The sequence below is a fragment of the Micrasema longulum genome, unplaced genomic scaffold (assembly GCF_059751315.1).
Source record: "Micrasema longulum isolate JH-2025_06_02 unplaced genomic scaffold, ASM5975131v1 h1tg001583l, whole genome shotgun sequence".
In the NCBI taxonomy this organism is placed as follows: Eukaryota; Metazoa; Arthropoda; class Insecta; order Trichoptera; family Brachycentridae; genus Micrasema; species Micrasema longulum.
This window is the reverse complement of record NW_028278766.1, coordinates 182,973-205,077: the sequence shown is the minus strand read 5'-3', so window position 1 is coordinate 205,077 and position 22,105 is coordinate 182,973. Positions and strand designations below refer to the sequence as shown.

The 22,105-nt window shown below is 35.2% G+C and overlaps 1 protein-coding gene across 6 annotated transcripts in view; it reads right to left on the bottom strand.

Annotated features, from left to right (window-relative positions):
* The window catches only part of LOC148274774 (uncharacterized), a 133,451-nt gene that overhangs the window by 104,197 nt on the left and 7,149 nt on the right, over nucleotides 1–22,105 (bottom strand). The window lies entirely within an intron of this gene.

The following is a 22,105-nucleotide window of genomic DNA, read 5'->3' as shown; positions in this document are numbered from 1 at the left end:
TATTTAATTTTTTATGCTTTCTGGCATTTCCTCAAATAATTGTATTTAAGGTATTCTCCATCCCTGGTGTAATTTGTTAATCCTAATGACTCCCGAGGGGGTAAAATCCAGTCTTTTGTCTACGAACATTTGGACAAACTCAAATATTGTAATTAATAGGTTGTTTTTTGTGTATCGTGAAAACGATTTATCTTTTTTTCCAGTTATTTATATATAGAGCTCGAAGGTCGCTAGGAGAAAGGCGATTTTTGATTTCAACGTCTGAGGACACGGTAGATTCAACCGCTTATGGTAAAAATCCTTAACAAGCCAAGTTGAGTTCTCTTTTGGCAGTCTGCTATAGTCTAGATCGCTGTAAAAGGCCGTTTGTTTGCTAAGTAGGTTAATGTCTCTGTGCAATGAGCATACTACAGAAAGTGTATATGTATTTAATAATTAGAATCGCTATAATGCGTACTGTGTTACTTGTTAATATTCGGTGCGCGCGAGCAGGGAGAGGTCGACAACCTTACTCCAAAATCGCTACTGTTCTTAGTATATATTGACGGACTTTGTAGGAGTGAATCTCTTGGAAAAATAATATCTTTCGCTGATGATACAGTATTAATATATGTATACTGGTATGCGTGTTTGTTTACATATTTCAAAAGGGGCGGCTTTCCCTTATGTCCATTGGGTCAATGACCCCCAAAAATTTGCTACCAATTTAAAAAATATGTGCCTAAAATATATTATAAAGAAAGTGTATAAAGTAATGCAATTGGGTTTTGTAATAAATTTTTTAAAATCAATAATTCAAATATGTAGGTACCTATTAATCTTCATATTTTTATTCACGTTATCTATAATATTAATAAGAAAAATTAGCGCACGCACAACGCCGCTAAATTGATTTTATGTCGAATGCGCGGGTCATTTCTGTCACTGTTCCAAAACTAATACTTTACTAATTAAAAGATTACAAAATATGGGCATTAAGGGAATTATCCTTGATTGGTTTAGAAGTTATATATCCAATAGATTACAAAAAGTAAAAATTGACAATGAACTAAGTGATGCTGCAGAGTTAGACTATGGTGTTCCCCAAGGAAGTACATTGGGACCGCTACTGTTCTTGGTATATATTGACAGACTTTGTAGGAGTGAATCTCTTGGAAAAATAATATCTTTCGCTGATGATACAGTATTAATACATAGTGCCCCAAATTGGGCAAAAGTTCGTGACAAAGCTAACAAAGATATGATGAGGGTAAAAAATTGGTTGAACGACAATTTGCTTACTCTCAATGCAGAAAACACAAAGTTTATCTGTTTCAGCCCATCTTCGGTGGGACAACCAAACTCCGGGTATGAATTAAAATTACATCATTGCATAAATAATATAAATTGTAAATGTGCAATATTGGAAAATGTCACTAGTGTAAAATATTTGGGTTTAAAAATATATAAATTTATGAGATGGAACCTACAAACTGAAGAAATTTCTAATAAAATAAAACGTTTGATTCATTTTTCATACCTTTAAGAAATATACTAAGGATTAAAGAACTAAAACAATTGTATTATGGATCGGTAAATTCAATACTGACGTATGGTCTGATTGGCTGGGGAAGCTGCACTAAAACGACTATGGCTTCAGCAGCTATAGCTCAAAAATCAGTGATAAGAGTTATATTAAAAAAACCATACCGATACCTGAATTCGCTCTTCAAAGAATTTAAAGTGCTGGATATTCGTCAACAGTATATATTGAGATCAGTAGCGGTCACGCATCTCAACAGGGAAAAATACGTAAGGGTTGTCATGTTCATAATACTAGACACTCCAATAAGGATCTGATTCTACAGAGAGGAGTCAATACTTTTTTGGCTCAAAGGCAGCAATATTATATGGGCCCGAGGGTATATAACCTTATCCCAGATTCGTGGAAGTGTGGTGGGATCGCCAAGCTGAGGAAGGTGTTGACTGCATTTTTAATCCATATTGGTCGGAGGGAGTCAGAGCAATTGTTGTCCGATGTAGAAGGACGTAAGCTGGTTTCTTGTTTTACTAGTAATGACTTAGGATATAGAGATTTTGGTATTATTTATGTTTTCTCTGGATATTTATTGTTTACTTTTAAGACTAAAAAAGCACACATAATTATAAAACTGTAATTAATTTTTAATATTATTATAAAATACATAATTTACTGCCTTAGAACGGGGAAGCTATCCCTAGTTAGGCAGTTTAGATGAACCAACAGCAAAAATAAAAAATATATATTTTACTTTTATTTTACTACTTCATTTATTTGTTGTATAAATAATTACTTGTAAATTGCTGTAATAATAAAACTCTATCCCCGTGATACGCAAAAGAAAACAGATCCAAAAAAGAGTTGTTATGTCTTTGAACCCTGGCCGTCGTGGTATTTCCGGTAGCGAAAAGGTGGACGCGTTGGCAAAAGAGGCGGTTCATGCCAAGGATCCTGCCTATAGTACTAGATATGGCTAGATACTAATAACTTAACTCTTAATAAATCTAAAACTAACTTCATTCCATTGCAAATCAGTTCTAGAAACTATTCACAAAATGCTTATCTTAACATCAAACTACATCATAATAATTGTCTTCATAGTGCTCATTGTAATTGCCTAATACTGGATAGGACAGACAATGTCAAATACTTAGGAGTTATTATTGATATAAATTTAAAGTGGAAACAGCAGATTAAAAATATTACTGATAAACTTAAGAGACTAACGTATATATTCAAAACAATTCGAAATATAATTAATGTACAGGAACTTTTAAAGATTTATTTTGCATTGTGCCAATCTGATTTAAACCAGCGATTTAAACATAGATAATACAGTAACATCTTTGATGGTGGATGGGAGATGATTCCACAGTCGAGCCGCATGGACACTATATGAGTTAGAGAAGAAAGAGGAATTGTGGAAGGGTATCTTAAAAGTGCCTTGATAATTAGAACCAAGAGGTAAACCATGAACTGATAAGCGTTGAAATATTTCACACAGGTATATAGGAGCGTAAGGACTTGAAGTACATTGAACAGAAGTGAGAGGGAGTGATAGTCTCTTCGCTGTCTAATTTTGAGCCATTTCGGTTGCCTGCGATAATCAGAAATGTGGTCATATTTCCTAAGACCAAAAATGTACCTTATGCATGTATTCTGAAGTCGTTCAAGTTTACCGAGTTGCTCACAGCTTAAATCAGTCATGGAAACATCAGCGTAATCTAGAATGGGTAGTGGTAATGCTTGTACCAGAGTGCATTTAGTATTGGTGGGTAAGAATTTTTGCAACCTTCTAAGTGAGTGTAGACTGAACAATATTTTGCGGCTTAATTCATCAGTATGAGATGAGAAATTGTGCCTTGACGTTAATGTGAAACAAATAATAGAGTGAGTGGCTCCCAGAGATACGCCGAAGTAAGGAGTCAAGCAAGATCTCCACCCAAAAAATTATTTAACTTTTGTACATAATGTTTATTTATTTATTTTATTTTTATTTTATTTGGGATTTTTACAGCTATTACATAAACAAAATAAGTAGAAAAATCTTAACAATACTAAAGCCAATTCAAAAAATCCACGGTAAATATAATGACACATAATATTTGAGAAAAGAAGTTTAGTAATTGTATTTGTGTGACGTTTGTATTCATGTGTATGTGAATGTGTGTATGCGTGAATGAATGAGGGAGAGGATACATGTGCGTGTGGAAATGAATGAGGAAGAGGGTGTTATTTGTACATTGGCGGGCTTATTGCCAAATAGCAATTTATTCCAACCAACCAATAAAATAAAAGTTTTATTTTTATAATTCAAGTTACAGAACATATTCAATAGAAAAAAGAGTAAAAAGCTAAAGATATATTAAAATAGAAATAAACAAAATAAAATTACCTTAAATCAAAACTATTACTCAATGGGAAAAAGGAAAAAAAGAGGAAAGAGGAAAGGAGGAAAGGAGGAAAGGAGGAAAGGAGGAAAGGAGGAAAGGAGGAAAGGAGGAAAGGAGGAAAGGAGGAAAGGAGGAGAGATTAAGGAAGAGAAAGGGGGTGTTTCTTCAGACGTGATTTAAACAGAGATAATGTAGTAACATCTTTGATGGTGGATGGGAGATGATTCCACAGTCGAGCCGCATGGACACTATATGAGTTAGAGAAGAAAGAGGAATTGTGGATGGGTATTAAGAGAGTGCCTTGAGAATTAGAACGAAGAGGTAAACCATGAACTGATAAGCGTTGAAATATTTCACGCAGGTATATAGGAGCGTTAGGACTATGAAGTACATACAAAAATGGCCGTGATCAGCGTTTGGTGGGACTGGAAAGGTATGTTGGATTGGAGAGACTCGAGAAATGAAGTGCTCTATGCACCATTAGGTGCGGAAAGAAATTTTTAGTGCTATTATTTTTTATTTTATGAATCGTATCTATATTGTGATGATATATTTTACTGTTTGCAAAAAATAAATAAATGAAAACGTGAGTATTGCTGAATGATAAAACACTTAGTTACTTTTACAAACTAAATTTTTCTATTTATATATTATTACTAGCAGACCCAACAGACGTTGTCCTGCTCAAATGTTGGCTTGCCTGCTATTACCTTGGAATAGGGTTTTTCATTTATAAGTCGGTGCCTAGGTACTTGTTATTGATTTAATTCCAAAACTAAATATTATGAATATTCAAATATTGAATTTAAGTAGATATCTAGGTACATGTTTATGGTTGAATTCCAAAACATAAAATAATTCATTTTCAAATGTAGAATTATTTTTGCAAATGTGAAACTCGGCTCTTCTTACCAACAGGGGTGCACTTTATTGATGAATGCGATTTTTAAAAATGTATTGAATGTCAATTGATATTATTTTAGTACCTTTTACCAAAAATCCAGTTAGCGAAATAAATCGGAAGAAATTATAAGGAATGTAAGGAAATAATCTAATTGGGATCCATAACAAGCGAATGTTGTTTGTAAACTTCCATAAACAATTTGTTTTTTAAACACAAAAAAACAACATTCTTCCATTTTTTTGTCTATGCATTCTTGTAGAATGCAACCCTGGTAGGTCAATGAAAAAAATATTTATGTTTCTGACTTTTTTTTACAGATTCGATTGAATACTTTAATATCTACGAACACGCACAGCGCAAATATATACATTTCACTGAAAACCGCACGTAAATCGGTTCAACCGTTTAGGAGGAGTTCAGTGACATCACACGTACAGAAGAATTATACATTTAAAGGTAAATCTCACATCTGTAAGTAAGTCGTGTGAGTGTTATGTGTTCAGATCTGCGCGTGGAATAAAACCAAATGTACATATATACGAGTATTTAATGTCGCCAATACAAACTGGAATTAAACGGAATATTAAGTCCGGTTTGATTAAGGAAACTATTGAAGAATCCTTTAAATTTTGACTATGAAGGTCATAAATAAATATGACATCAGATTCCATGCGTTGACTAAGTGCGAAAATAATCGCTAAGTCATATATTTTTTGATACAAAATAATAGCAGGTGTTTTTTTTTTCATTTCATTATTCATTTATTTATATATACGCCCAATGGGCATTTGTATGGACACATTTATACATGGAAAATTATTATAACAAAATTAGAAAGAGTCAATGGTTTATAGTAGACTTTGTGGGAGTGGAAGCGGGAGAGAGGTGTTTATAATTGAATTTGATTCAGTGATCGTTTAAATGAAGACAACTTGTTATCAAAGAAATCAAGACTGGTATGTTTGTTGGCAGACCTAAGAATTCTGGGCATAGGGGAATGAAAACCATGGTTAGTTCTATGGGTATCGGTATGAAAGAGTAAGTTTTGTCTGAGGTTTCTAATTGGGACATTTTATTTTATTAAGCTTAGTAGTTCAGACGTATCAAAGAGTGTGTTGAGAATTTTAAATAGGACTATAAGGTCGGATTTATTTCGACGGTCTTGAAGAGAAGATATATTCAAAGTAGTTTCTAACTCATTATACGTATATAGGTCTCTGGATAAGCCCAACCTCCAGCCTATCTTTCTCAAAAAGAGATGTTCAACTGATTCAATATTCTTGATGTACACATCATAATACGGAGACCAGATAACAGAGGAATATTCTAGGTGCGGGCGAACTAGGGAACAGAAGAGAGTTTTAGGGGTATTGATATTTTTGAAGTCAGTAGTGCTTCTGTTAATAAATCCAAGAAATTTTAAGGATTTATTGATAACATGTTCCATATGAATTGTAAAAGAAAGTTTAGTGTCAAGTATAATACCCAAATCTCGTATACTAGACACAGATTCATTACATCACATTATTCCATGTTCGCTCCCTAGTTGGAGCATATGGTGTCCATAAAGTTCCTCCAAGCATCTCTGTCGGCTGCCAGCTTCTGCGCATCCTCCCAAGTCAGGTTCGCGTCCCGTAGTTCTGACGCGAACTGCCGACGAACAGTCAGCAGTGGACGTCCAGGACGTCGAGAACCTGACGCCTTGTAAAGTGGGCAGGCGTGGTTAAAGCTCTCAGCAGGCATCCGCAGCACATGGCCAAGCCAACCGTATCGCCTCCGATTGATGACAGTTGTCACCGGAGTCTGCTGCGTCCGTTATCTTATTACTTGATTCCTCACAAAGTCAAACCACCGCACACCCAAGGTTCTTCTGAGACGCCGATTCTCAAAACTAAGAATTTTGCTGTTTTGGGCTGTTTGTTGTTTTGGATGTTTTTTAGTATGATACAACTTTTACATAAAATCAAAGAAACAAATAATCTTTTTGTTTGTTTTTCTTCTTCTTTTTCAAAGTGGAGCGTGTGTAGAGCCACTTAAAACAGCCAATGACAGGTCATAAGCCCTGCAAATGCCTAGACATCCGTATTTATAAATTTATATATTTACTTTTTGTACATAATGTTTTTGTAATAATTAATGTGTAATGGTCGGTGCATTTGCCTACCATGCAAGAGGTCTCGGGTTCGGTTCACGACATGGTTGATACGAAATATTATTTAAAAGGGTGTTTTTACACTAGAGTATTTTATAGTCCCAGAACTGGCACCTGAAGCGTAAGTCTGATCATCTTACCTTCATGTAACAAAAATGATCAAGATACGCTGCGATTGGTGTACCAATGTAGTTCCCTATGCACCATTAGGTGCGGAAAGGGAATGATGATGATGACATAATGTTAATAGTACATAGGCGGGCTTATTGCCAAAGGGCTATTTCTTCCAACCAACCAATAAAATAAGTCATACTTCGTCTTCAAAAATGTTTTCCCTCTCTGGTGCAACAAATTTAGATATTTCTTCTCTTCTTCTTCTTTTCCACATCCGCTCCTAATTGGAGCATGTGGACATCACCAGTTGCCTCCAGGAGACCCTGATATTACATTATTTATACCTTATTAGAGAAGCAGTAAAGTAAACTAAAAATTATAAAATATGCCATAATTTATACTTTTGACGTGTCCATCTTCAAGTATTTGATGGACTTGATCGCGCCATGTCTTTCTCGGCCTTCCTCGTAGATCCTTTTAGCCGTTCTTTCGCTGTCCATTCGCTCTACGCGTTCAAACCAACTCAGCACCCCTTTCTTGATTCTGTCAATAATGCATGTCTCGGCCTTACACACTTCACGGATCTCGAGATTTGTGCACCTATCATACATCGTTTTACCACACATTCGCCTGAGGGATCGCATTTCGACAGCATTCAACCTGCTTTCATAATCATTTTTTCCAATTCCATACTTTTCTCCTATACATTAGAGTTGGCACTAGAACTCCGTTGTGAACTGCCAGTTTAGCCTCCTGCGATAAACATTTGTTTGCCAAAGTAGATTTCAGTGCACCGTTTGCCCTGTTCCCGGCACTCACCCTCCTTTCCATCTCTAGTAAACATTCTTCCCAGATACACGAATTCTTCTACCGGATTCAGAATATCTCCGTTCACGCTGATCTCACATTTAGTTATATTTTCATCCCTTTCAAAAACCATCACTTTCGATTTATCAACATTCATAAGCAAATCGCTATTCTTGCATACATCGTAGACTTTTGTTAGCAAGAATTGCGGGTCTCCTTTGCTGCTAGCAAGAAGCGCGGCATCATCCGCATACAGAAGACAGTTAACAGTTATACCACTCTTTTTTGCTCGAACAAATAATAAAAATAATACTAAAATAACGAGAAAAAAAAGTTCTGAAAGATTGAAGGTCAAATTTCGGATAAATCTCAATAAAGTATAAAAATTAGCATATCTCCCAAACTATAAAACTTTAGCTAGGGAAAGTAAGATCCAATAATTAGCAAATTATTGTATCTTTCTTGTGTATCGTTTCATTAATAAATATATCCTTTTTAAATAAATAGTGTATTTTATTTCCATCCCTAGTAAACATACTTCCAGATACACAAATACTTCTACCTGATTCAGAATATCTCCGTTCACACTGATCTCACATTTATTTATATTTTCATCCCTTTAAAAAACCATCACTTTCGATTTATCAACATTCACCAATGGCAAAATATTTCTTGTTGTTATTTAAAAGATTGGTGAACTTACAGCTGACTATATTACATACAAAAAGTAGGTACTGATTGTTAAGAGGTCGAACTTTTATGGGCGCATGGTTCCATACAATGTGGACGGACCGCGCATGATGGTGATATATAACTCCAGCTGGTGACATCACATCTGCTGCAGTGCTTGCTTATACGGTGCAAATTCAATGCCGAATTTCAAATACCAGTTTGCCATTTCAAGATAACGACTTCGCCATTTAAAAAAAATAGTAATGTTATCAACGACTTTCGTAACCGCGTGTTTTAATTAGCCGCGCGTTCCTACGTATTGTATGCACCTTATTATTTAACTGTTTATTCAAAATACTTGCTTTTACCCGCGGCTTCACTTGCGTGCTATTTTTTAATTGTTTTATTGATTTATTTATATAATGATACTCAACTCGTCTGAGTCTTAATATTAATACAAAAAGACGCAGATTATGTGCAAATTATGTCCGCAATATCAGAATCATATAAATTCAATAGAATCTGTTCAAAAAAAGTTCTTAAAGTACCTTTTGTATAAGTTCCAAATTTCTAACCCACGTTCGAATTCAAATTACGAGCAACTTCTAACTCTCTTTCATTTTAATTCTCTGATAAAACGCCGCGTTGTTTTTGGATATAAAATTTCTGTATAAAATATTAAACTACAAAGTAGATACTAACCTCCTAAATAAAATACAAATAAATGCGGGATTGAGAACACTCAGACATCGGGAAATATTTAACCTGCCTTTGTTTTCAAATAATGCTACATACCACACACCTATGGCCCGCATGTGTCGGGAATATAATATATACTGCCGAAACAATAAAATTGACATTTTTCATGATACTCTCTCAGCTTTTGCGAATAATCTCTTAGGAATAAATCTTATTCAATAAGTACACACGTACAACTTATTTTTTATTGCATTGTATCCTGTATAAAAAAATATGTTTTATAACTTAATATATAAATCTATTTTGTGTAATTCTATAATTGAAGATGCATGTAAAATTGTATCGACGAATGCTTTCAAATTGTATGTTTTCTAGTATGTATCTTTGTTGAATTACCTAATAAAATAAAATAAAATAAAATCAATTCCTGTCCCGAACCTGATCAGCATCTCTATAACAATGGACAGAGAATTTTTTTATTTATTTATTTCTTAAGTTAGCTTATATTAAAACTAATATAAACTATTATGTACATTTACATCATCTATATATATTTACATTTCCTTACAGTAACTTATACATTTATTTTTAAATTCTTTCAGACACTTTTCATTCTTCATACATTCAGGCATCTCATCATACATTTTTAAACCCTTATACATCAAACAATTTTGCGACTCAGCTCTTTTCAATAATGGTAGTCTTATTTTATCCTTTTGTCTAGTAGCATATTCATGACAATTTTTGTTTAAGACAACTTTATCCTTAAAATATTTTGGTAATTTATCGTGAAAAAATTTATGTATAAATATCAACATATTAAATTTAAGTCTCCTTCTTACAGATAACCATTTTAGTTCATCTCTCATTTTTTTGAGGATTGAGAAAGTTGACAGCTTTAAATACTTGGGAGTTCACATAACTGAGGATGGAAGCATGCACAAAGAGCTCGCAACCCGCCTAGGAATTGCTGGAGCAACTTTTAACATGATGCGTATTGTCTGGAACTCTAGTCTATACTCGGCCAAAACAAAACGCCGATTATTCAACTCTTGTGTAATGCCAGTGATCGTATATGACTACGCGGATGTATGTTATCCAGATGCTAACTCTGAATTGCTTGATAAGTTAGAACGATTGCAGAATATTTGTATTCGTTATATCTTTAATCTTCGCAAATTTGACCACATAACCGAGTATCGCACGCAACTACACTGGCTCAGTATCAGGCATAGAAGAAACATTCACATTCTATCACTTCTTCACAGCATTTTAAACAATCCCACTTCGCCTGTTTATCTGAGAGAGCTCATCCAACCTCTTTCACAACACGGACTATCTCTTCGTTCTAGTAACGAGAGAACCTTTTTAATACCCTGTCATCGCTCTAATTTTTTTGCCTCCTCTTTCACAGTAGTAGCCGCTCGATTGTGGAATAATCTACCCACTAATGTAAGAGACGCCCCTTCTTTATTTACATTTAAGTCGAGATTGAAATGTCACTATCTAAATATTTAAATTGTTCCTTTATCCTTCTTCTTTCCTTCCCATCCCCTCTCCTCTCTTCATAGTAAAGTGTTATTTTTTTTCATACATATATTTATTTTTGTTAATCTTTGCTTTTAATTTTTGTATAAAATTGTAAGATTTAATATGTCCATGTATTTATAATTTTCTCAAACTGAACGGTTTGGGTAGGTAGGAAGAAATTGCCTTAAGGCAATATGCCCGCCCTTATATGTATATTTATTGTATATGTATATAAAGTGTCAAAAAATAAAATAAATATATGTGTGCGAATCTTCAAAGCTCAAAACACCAAACTTTTGAGTTTTGAGAGTAAGTGCTTGAGAAGAATATAAGGTATAAGGTGGTTAGATTTTATAACTAACATTGAAGTCCTAGAACGGACGCAGCAGCCTCCTATAACGAGCGTCTTGAGGATGCGGCGGTGGACCTGGCTTGGACACGTGCTGCGCATGCCTCAGGAGAGCCTAAACCCGAGTGGCCGACTTCTTCTTGAAACCTGCGGGCCCACGCCGCCTTGGAAGACCGTCGATGACGATCTTTCGACTATTCGGCGGAACTAAGGGGCGCTGGATTGACGCGGGAGGAGGCGAGGGTGCTGCCTGGCGATAGGGTCTCCCGGAGGCAACTGGTGATGTCCACATGCTCCACTTAGAAGCGGATGTGGAAAAAAAGAAGTACTAGTAACTTGTACCCCAAAGGATTGTAAAATAGAAATAATATGATACTTTTAAATAGATAGTAAAAAACATGGTAATTAAACAAGGATACAACGATATCACTTAAAATAAGCTCAACACACTATACATTGACCCCTGTCCCCAGTTTACTTGAAACAACGATAATTCAAATATAAACGAACTTAATAAATAATATATTATTATTTTGGCCAATCGTAATTAAGCCGGTGATATCATGTCTGTCTGGCACAAATATTCTTAAACTGTCGACATTTTATATAAATCCGGCGCCACATTTATATTTTATTTATTTATACTTTTACTTATTATTATTATTATGGATAACTTATATAGCGCCATTTTCGTAATAAAATACCTCAAGGGCGCTTTACAAAGTGATTCTATTGTTAAATAAATTAAATTGAAGCTTTTAAATTTGTAATTTAATTGAAACAATTTATTTTGTTGTCACATGCTACGGATTTATTCAAATGATTTAGAGAACAAGTGGGTTTTAAGTTTTTTCCGAAACATAACTTCACTTTCACAGCCTCGCACCTCTGCTGGGAGAGCATTCCTTGCCATAGGGCCTGCGACCGCAAATGCGCGTTCACTAAATTTAGTGCGCTGTTTGCGTAGAGGTATAATAACTTTTCCTCTCGCCGTAGACGTAGCTGATCTAAGCGTGAGACGCCTGTCAGCTAGTTCATCTGGAATGCATAGTTCCCTTAGATATTCCGGAGCAGAGTTGTGCAGTGACTTATACATAAGCCAACAGAGTTTGTATTCGACCCTCTGTGGAAAACGTAGCCAGTGTAGTTCCCGAAGTAGTGGAGTGATATGACTGAACTTAGAGATTCCGAAAAAGTCTCGCTGCGGCATTCAATACATATTGTAGGCGAGTATATTCGTTCATTGATAGACCTGCATAGATACCATTACAATAATCGACTCTAGACACTACAAACGCATTTATTAATTGACGGGCGGCATCAACCGGCAAATTTTTGCGTATGCATTTAATTTGTCTCAGCTGGTAGAAGCATGAACTCATCCTTCAACTAATTTGAGCGTCAAGAGAAAGGTCAGAATTGAGTAAAACTCTCAGTAGTTTAACGGTGGGTAAAGCGGTACTCCCTACATTGAGTAGGGCCGTATCCTGGATCAAATTTTGTCGTCTGGCTGAAGCCACCCACAGTTGTTCAGTTTTTGATGGGTTTAATGTTAGTCTATTTTCAGCCGTCCAGTTTCCTATTTTCTCGATGCATCCATCCATTAAATTGACAAGCACACTTCTCTCGCCTGGTTTACATTGCGTGTATTCTTTTTTTTAACAGAATAATGTGGGGGGTGTCCCGTGCCGAGGGAAACATTTTACAAAATGTGAAACATGCCTAAGATTAGCTATTTAACAAAGTTAACATAATATTAACAATAAAAGAAACGTTATTAATCCAACTAACCTAATTATCATTAACATAATCAACAATAAAAAACTAAAATAACCATAAAAAACATAACCAATTTATATAGACCAATAGAACAATTTTCATAAACAGTACACACATTTTACCTATTTGGCTTGATCCACTCATCGATCCGTGCGCAACCCACCTCCACTATCCATTTCTTAATAGCAATTTTATGTTGTAAGAACTTACTAATTGTCCTTATGGATAATGGAAGTAGATTGTACACTTTAACCGAGTAGTGGGCCAATCCTCTTTGACCGAAGGATGTATTTATCTTTTTATGTTTTTGCAGCATCAGGGTGGAGTATCTAGTAACTCTTGTATTTGTAACGGAAGGTAGACAATAATGTTTACGTGCGTAAAGTAACAAAGCTTTTACATAAAGTTGTTTTATAGATTTGACATTAAGATTTTCAAATATACCGAGGGGGCTAGTTTTGATTGGGACTCTTAAGATAATTTTTATTAAAGCTTTTTGTGCAATTATTATTTGCTTGATCAGTGTGTTATTTGCACATCCCCATCCAATTATCCCATATTCCAAAACTCCATCCAAAAATCCATATTAACAAACAAACAAAAACAAACCATCACGCCGCTGTCCATCTTCAAGGATTTGGTCATGTCATGTCTTCTGCGTCCATCAACATTCGTACTGTAAATTTTTTTAGCCGTTCTTTCGCTATCTATTCGTTCTACATGTCCAAACCAACGCAGATCTTCTTTCTCGATTTTGTCGATAGTGCTTATCTCATCCATACATAATGTGCGGATCTCAATATTTGTGAATCCATTGTACATTACTGCACATTGAGAGATCGCATTTCCACAGCATCTAGCCTACTTTTATCCCCGTTTTTCCAAGTCCATACTTGGTTCCCACACATAAGGGGCAGGACTAAGACTCCATTGCTAATTTTGTCTCTTGCGACAAACATTTATATGCCAATATTGATTTAAGAGCACCGTTCACTCTGTTCACGGCACTTACCATCCTTTCAATATCTTTCTCAGTCATTCCATCTTTAGTACAGATACTTTCCAGATACACAAATTATTTAGTCGTCTTTCATTTCTTTCTAAAACCATCACAGTCGATGTATCGACATTCATTGGCAAATCGCTTCCCTCGCATGCATCGTAGACTTATGTTTTTAAGAACTACAGATTTTCTTAGTTGTTAGCAAGAAGTTGACAATTGACATTTAAATCCCCCATGTTTGCTCCCATTCTTAGCCTTTTAGTTCTTTCATACAGTTATCGAGTACGTTGAACAGCCATGGTGACATTACACATCCCAGTTTGACTCCTTTATGAATGGCAAACCACGATGTGTATGATCCATTTACCCTAAAACATGCTGTGCTGTCTTTATGCAGAGAAGCAATAGCTCGTGTCAGATTTCCGCTCACTCACTCCGATAATACCTTCCATAATTTTTCTCTGTCAACTCTTTGCAGATCGACAAATGCGCAAAAAGGTTTTGCACCCATACGTATATTATACAATACTAGATTATGCCCGCGGCTTCGCTCCGTGGTATTAGGAAGAAATTAGTTACGTTTTCAATTTGTTTTGCGGTTCAGCAATAAGAAATTATTTATTTTCGGGACAAAGCAGTTTGTATCGATTGCCGGTCCTCCAACTATCGTAATGAAAAAAATACGACGACAGTGGCGACGTAGCATCGTTATTATGTTCACAAATCCAAAATCCTACTAGAAACCAAAACGGAAAGCAGCTTGCCCACCAAATACCGCACACCGCATCTGAGGACATAAGTCTCCTTGGCGGTGTCCGCATACACGGAAAATTTGCTCGTTGTCAAACGAGAAAATCTGCCCGAAGGAGCTCTCTGAAACCTGGTAGCCTTAGCATCTTTTCACTGAAATAAAGTAACCCAGAAGTACATCATTTGCATATTATTGGATTGAGAAAAGAGGGAAGTGAATTTTTTACTGACTGGGATTAAATTGATTGGACATGATCAATTCGCCGAAATGATTACAAAACTTTTTTAAAGTCTTGAAATTCTTTTTGGAAGCCACCAGATCTGTATATCCGACAGGACCTATAACAGGACCACGGATAGTGGCGAGCAGCTCCATTCGGTAATCATAGAGAGGAGGAAAGGGACAAGACCGCAGAATGTGTTGAGAAGATTTTTAGGATATCCGCAGCAGCATGAAGGGGAGTTAACAATATAGAAAACAAATATTTTTTGATTAAATTTACCATGACCTGATAAAAACTGCGTAGTCCAGTGATCGGGGATAGCCCAAGAAGATTTTAAGTGCTGACGGTTTGAAGGAAAAAAAGAAAGGTAACCCTCCCTGAAGGGGAAGATTCCCATCACGATTGCCAAGCATCAAGAAGAGCATTTAAAGTAATTTTGTTTAAATAAAATAAATAAAACAACTTTGTTTTTAACCACTAATTTTTATTTTCCACCGACCGGTTTCAAAGCAAACAAGCTTCTTTGTCAATGTTTACGTAACTAATGAATTGATTCCTTTTTATTTTATTTCTATCATGTTCACTAAATACTACCGGTCGGTGAAAAATAAAAATTAGTGGTTAAAAACAAAGTTGTTTTATTTATTTTATTATAATGAAAAACCACAAAGTTAGTGCTTCAAATAAGGTAAAGGCACCAGTGATGGACAGTTTTAGAAAATGTTTTTAGACTTCATAACCCTACGATCCATTTTTAACAAAAGGAAATCAGACGATGTGAAATAATAATAGTACGGTATGTTGGAAATCTTTTTTTAATAATAAAATTAATAACGGGTTACAGGTTTAAATAAAAAAATAGAAAAACCATAGTTACTTCTAATCATCAGTGATGGACAGACAAAATCTAATTATGGACACCCATTAATGGACAACGTCCAGTAATGGACGTCCAGCATTGGACGTATGAGTAACAAAATCTCTTTAAGTCATATAGATATTAGGTAAATATTTTTCCATCTTCATTACTTTAAAAAAAACCTCTTTTGTTTTGCTGTACAGGATCATTTATCCTTTCCACAATGTCTTCTATTTTGTACCAAATCTTATCGGTTTTTTCCGACCATCTGAAGGTGTTTCCAATAGATAACGTCATTGTACTAATTTCAAACAAAGAAAAAAGTTTGTTTTCAATTATTCCTGGGTTATTTATTTGTGGTACACCATATTTTAACGCCGCTGCCCCTACTGCTTCCCCCCTGTTCACTGCATCTACGGCACGTCCCATTTGTTTTGGCGTATATTTTTTTTTGGGTGCCATGGCTAGAAAAGAAAACACAAAATATACCTTTATTTAAGATCCACTTATGGACAACCAGTATTGGACACCCATGTCCATGACTAAATTGCGTACACTTATCAGTACCACAAACATAATGTACAACAAAGACGGCACGACAGACTTAAATTGAAGGTAACTGCGATGAAAACACAGATAAACTATTTGACTCAATTTATGGACATTTTGTCCATCACTGGTCTAAGATGAAAATCGGTAGTCAGTTATGAACATTCAAATTTGACAAAATATACAAGTAGCTAGGTATGAATTTAGATTGATTTCGTATCTACGGTATGTCTAGAAAACGTATTATTTAATATTTCAATAAGTAATTACTAAAATTTCTACCAACTAATTACAAAATAGTTACTCACCTCACTAATTATTTCTGCAAGAAATTATGAATTTCGCTAACGCCGTTCGATTGGTGCCTTTAAATGCTAGCTATTTTTTAACGTAATAGCCGATTGTCGCGATATGCATCCCGGTTGATAGATAAATATCTATAGTTTATGATTCATTTTTGCCAGTATAAAAATATGTTGAATATTTTGTATTTTAAAGGATTTAATAAACTTTTGTCCATAACTAAGGTGCAGTCCATTACTGATGCCATTACCTTATAAACTTTATATTTTTATCTTTTTTTATATTCGATTGAGACATTTATTCATTCGGGAGTAGACGGACGCCACCAATAACAGTGGAACGCTTTATTTTTTAGGTGGAAATTTGCAGATCGTTGCTGAACCTCCAGATCCAAAGGGAACAAGCCCGTTAGAACCTGGAGTTAATCTGTCAAGCATGTCCTATATGCTCTAGCAAGAGCCAAGAGAGGTTACCTTTGTCCGCTTAAAATAATTCGCTTGAAATATTCCAACTCATATCGATATGCCCAACAGCCGGCTGCATAGCACACGATGCCTAGGAAAATGGATTTATAATAGACCGCTGAAGTTTCAAAAGACAATCCCCAGCTAGCTCTGGCCAAGCGTGCAACTTTGTGGAAAGCCATCTTTCCCAAATTCACATATTTCCTAGCATGGGATGTATAAGACGAATTCCTTTCAAGGATTACACCAAGGTTTGAAACCGAATTTGAAGCTCAAATAGAAGTGCCCAGAAATTAGATAGAAGGAGGACACACAAAATTGCCTTTTAATAGTGAAAATTGAGTTTTTTGAGGAGCAAAACTGAATTTATTTATTAAAACAAAAAGCAAACCAAACTAACCATAGATAAGCAAGTCAATTATCTAAAAGAAAATAATTTATTTAATTGATTTCATTGAACTGAATCCATGAAATTTATTATTTTTGACATCCCACCTTACCACCTACTAAAAAACGAAAGCCATTTTCAAGAGAAGTGTAAAAGTTTGGATTTTGTCTAAGGGAGGAGACCATTGCAGGAGACTGCTGCGAGATATTTTAAAGATGTGTTATCCAGATGTTTATTGAAAAATAGGTTTTGTAATCATTTTAAATTTTATTTACGCTATTATTTAAAAATATACATGCTTCCACTTTCCATTATGTTGTACACTTAACACAGGGCTGTTGGCCTCATAGAGTAAAGGATCCGTTATTTCATTATTTTTGTAATATTTATGCATTTGTATGAATAAATAAATAAATACAATGTTCTTTAACCTTATATTTGTTATGAAATTTAATAATTGTTCACTGTATGTTTCTACAAAATAAATAAATAAATGTTAAATTTACTATCAAAATGTTAGAGGTTTAAGAACCAAAATTTATTTTCAGAAATTTTGAATAATGATTACGACTCAATCTGTTTCACCGTAACCCGGCTCAAAAAATCACAGCGCTGATAATGCGATATATAGGTACAAATCTTTAAAAAATAATTTTTGCTTAGTTAGATAGTTTATTAAGAAACATTTTTTTAAATTGCTAAACTACCTCATGTTGAGTGTGATCGGGGATCATCTCTCTTTCTTCTGTAGCCCCACAACGGCTTATTTGTAAAGTTTTGAAAGCGTTGTACGATGACGTAACCTCCCATAAAATAACATTTCGATATCTAAGGTGAAGTAAGTAGTGTCATAAACAGATACAAACGTATTGTACGAACTGAGCGACTGTTATTTATAAGAGATAGTATATTTGTTGCATATATATGTATTTATAGTACATATATTCCCACAGTACGAATCTATCAGTCATCATCGACCGAAATATCCAAACCGCTTTGAAACCACGTTATCAGTTATTAAAAAAAAAACAATACCATCACGCCATTTCTCCGTAAGGGTACACAGAACGCCATCTCACTCTGTCTAGGCATTTACAGGGCTTATGACCTGTCATTGGCTGGTTTAAGTGGCCACTTTAATTGTTTTCAGGCGTTACCTAGTGGGTGATTTGGTTCAGCCGGATGAATTCACCCACGTCATAAAGGTTTCAGCTCTTTTACTTCACAAAAGTCAACAGATGGAAGAGTTGAGGAAATGTGGATGTTCAAACATGGGCAGAATGGTGAATGTAACACAGTGTGTAAAGCGGCCACTTAAACCAGCCAATGACAGGTCATAAGCCCTGTAAATGCCTAGACTTCCATATTCCCTTATCAAAAATGTTTTCCCTTTCCGTTAAAATAAATTTAAATATGAATAATTCCCTAGGGAGAAAATCCAGCCAGTCTGCAAGCATTTGGACATAATTTTTATACAAAACACACATTTTACCCTGAAGATGGCCAGCTGCCAAAGTAGCAGAAACGTCGAAACGGATTCAACTTACACGGGATCAGCCAAAATAGATACATATTGATAACATCATCATCGGCCCTAACACGTTATACGATTCATGTTAATTTACAACTTTGTTCCTAACCGTTTAATTTTTTATAGAAAATCGTCACGAATATTGACGTCACAATGGCCAATGCCAAACACGTCGCGTTTTTCTAGTGACATGTTTTTTAAAATTTATTTAAAAAAAAAGTTATATATGAAAACATTTCTCCGCAATATTCAAATTGATTTCCAAAACACAATGAATTATTAAATCCAATGTAGAGAGTTAGATTCTAGATAACAACATGTCTTGCGGCTACAGAGCGCATGGGCGGTTGGACATCTAGACCCTGTTTTTCACAGTTAATGAAACAAAATGGACTCTAGGGTGCATAGTCCATTAATAAAAAAATAATAACAATATATAAAATTTGGTCAACGGTCAATTGGCAGGAAAGTAATAGGTACAAACGGTATACTGTATTTTAGAACGTGACCTCAGAAATATAATTGCCCATCTCCACATTTTGCATAAATTAATAATTCAAACAATTGCTTTCGGCCCACGTATCCGCGGCGCTAACTCCAATTTAATCATGCGCCTTTTAAATAGTTTACCGTTCGACTTGTGGCACTCCAACATATCTAGATCAATTTTGTCACTTGTAAGGTGCGGTGATCAGATTTACGCTTCAACTGCTAATTTTGGAACAATGAAATATTGCAGAGAAATATGAAAAAAGTGAAAATCACGAAAAAGATTTTCACGGTCATTGTTATCAATGTCGGCCTCGTGGTATAGTGGTCAGCGCATTTGCCTACCATGCAGAAGGTCTCGGGTTTGATTCCTGGCATGGTTGACGTGAAATGTTTTTTTATGTGTAATGAATATATTTTTTTAATTGCATATAAAAATCGCAGCGCATTTTGCTTTTCTTTTTTTTTTATATGAAGGTAAGATGATCAGTCTTACGCTTCAGGTGCCAGCCCAGGGACACAAACTAATATTATATGTCAATCATGCCGGGAATCGAACCCGAGACCTCTTGCATGGCAGGCAAGCGTGCTGATCATTATACCACGGTGTGGCATTTTACCTCGTGAATATTAAAATTTAACAAAGTTGGAAACGGGGAACTAGAATCCCACGCTCTGTAGCTGCAAGACATATATATGTGAATGTTCATTGTATTTGTTTCGGCTTATTGACTTCACAAACATCAACAGCTGGAAGCATTGAAGGAATATAGATGTTCAAACATACGCAGAACGGTGAACGCTACATTTTTTTTTAATGCATAATATTTTCATTATTAAATATTTCATTGATATTTAGTTTAACCGAAATTGCTGGCACAAAAATTTATGTAACATTAAAAAAACAAATAATTTTATCACAACCAAAATAATATCTAATTCCAGTAAAATTTAGCGTGTCAAGTGGCCCCTTAAACCAGCCGATGACAGGTCGTAAGCCCTGTAAATGCTTTAAGTTCTATATTCTCATCTTACTAATCTTCATTTCTGTTATAATATATTTATATTGGTAAATCCCAAAGGGGTTGAATTCAGTTTGTGTCAACAAAGAATTGGAAAATTTAAAATATTGTTAGTAATATTTTTAATAGTAATATTTATTTAAATTTATTTCAACAGAGAGGGAAAAGTTTTCGAGAAAAAAATTGGAAGTCTAGGCATTTACAGGGCTTATGACCTTATTCCTCAACTCTTCCATCTGTTGACTTTTGTGAAGTGAAAGAGCTGAAACCTTTATCAAAATGTGGATGTTCAAACATGGGCAGAATGGTGAATGTTACACAGTGTGTAAAGTGGCCACTTAAACCAGCCAATGACAGGTCATAAGCCCTGTAAATGCCTAGACTTCCAAATTTCTTCTCGAAAACTTTTCCCTCTCTGTTGAAATAAATTTAAATATGAACAACTCCCTAGGGAGGAAATCCAGCCAGTCTGCAAGCATTTGAACATAATCAAACATTGTTGAATTACTACCTGGTAAAAGAAGAAGTATGAAAATTGGAAAATTGTTTCCAGGCGTTGCCTAGTAGGTGATTTGGTTCAGCCGGATGAATCTCACCCACGTGATAAAGGTTTCAGCTCTTTCACTTCACAAAAGTCAACAGATGGAAGAGTTGAGGAAATGAGGATGTTCAAACATGGGCAGAATGGTGAATGTTACACAGTGTGTAAAGTGGCCACTTAAACCAGCCAATGACAGGTCATAAGCCCTGTAAATGCCTAGACTTCCAAATTTCTTCTCGAAAACTTTTCCCTCTCTGTTGAAATAAATTTAAATATGAACAACTCCCTAAAGGAAATCCAGACAGTCTGCAAGCATTTGGACATAATCAAACATTGTTGTAATATTTATTGTTTGTAATATTTTTGATGTGGCCAATTTTTATTGGCTAGCGTGTAGAGCGGCCTTTAAGATCTTATGATCGAGGCCTGAAGGGCCGATTAAGAGACCCGTAGGGTCGAAATGTTTTGCATGTAGATAAATTATTATAGTTCGGTCACGATTTTGTACGGAAAGTAGAGATAGTATGTAGGTATACAATTTGAATTGCATCATTTTATGAATTCTTTGCACAGAGTTGAGCATCTATTTCCTTCACACCTTTTGAGGGCCTAAAATTGAATAGGTATACACACAGGGGCGAACCGTGTATAGAAGCGATTATGCGCAGCTTGCCATTATATGTGACTAGCCATAACAATGTTTTACGGTAACTTTACAGAAAAACAAACAAATAATTACAGTATTATGTATATTTTTTGGGTGATACCGTGTATGTTGGATTTGATCCGACGTTTCGGCTACCATTGCAGGAGCCATCTTCAGGGAAAACTGTGTGAAGATGGCTCCTGCAATGGTAGCCGAAACGTCGGATCAAATCCAACATACACGGTATCACCCAAAAAAGATACATAATATTGATAACAGTGACCGTGAAAACCTTCGCACCTATTTAAATAATTACAGTTTCTTATAAATCATTGCCACCATTTGTATTTTTCCTCCTAATATAAATAAAGCGCGCCCAGCGCTACATGAGCCAAGGAACTAGCCGATTTCTCCCGCT